General features: G+C 35.4%; 1 protein-coding gene across 1 annotated transcript in view; it reads right to left on the bottom strand.

Moving 5' to 3' along the window:
- LOC106462357 (protein GDAP2 homolog) overlaps positions 1–593 on the bottom strand; it is a 136,517-nt gene that overhangs the window by 75,567 nt on the left and 60,357 nt on the right. The gene's annotated exons all lie outside the window — the stretch shown is intronic.

Here is a 593-nt window from a genome sequence, read left to right on the forward strand (position 1 = left end):
ATCTAAGTTTCAAATGGACAGCAACTGCCTGTTGTAAAAACCTACAAATGTAGAGGATGACAATTCGAAAGTCTTCCGCCTTTCGTTTTCAGGTTAGTGTGTGTGTGGTGTAATTTGGTCTTTATAGTGTTCTAGTAGATTGTTGAGAGCTTGTTATGATTGGTTGGTTAAAACACGTTTCTGATAGGAGGAGAGACTTCCTGTAGCCTCGACCAATGGTAGCCACAGTTGACTCACCACTAATCCTGAATCTCTGTTTGATGAAAGTTTTATTGTGTTAATGTAAAAATGATTCTTTAATTTTTCTTGTCTTTCAAAATTTGTCTGTGTCGATGATTCTAGCATTTTCCCAGTTTATGTTGTTATTGTATTCCTTTATTCTTGTCGCGAGTCTTCTTCCCATTTCTCCAATTTATGTTTTGTTGCAGGAACACGGAATTTCATAAATGATTTTTTTTGTGTTTGTTGGTAGGTTTCTGTTTGTTCTTCACCACAATGAATCTTAGTGTTTTGTAAGATTTCCATTGGACGTCTATGTGGAATTTCTTAGCTTTTTGTTTGAGTTTTTTCACTGACATTTTTCAGGTATGGGA

Source organism: Limulus polyphemus, unplaced genomic scaffold (assembly GCF_000517525.1).
Source record: "Limulus polyphemus unplaced genomic scaffold, Limulus_polyphemus-2.1.2 Scaffold1149, whole genome shotgun sequence".
NCBI lineage: Eukaryota > Metazoa > Arthropoda > Merostomata > Xiphosura > Limulidae > Limulus > Limulus polyphemus.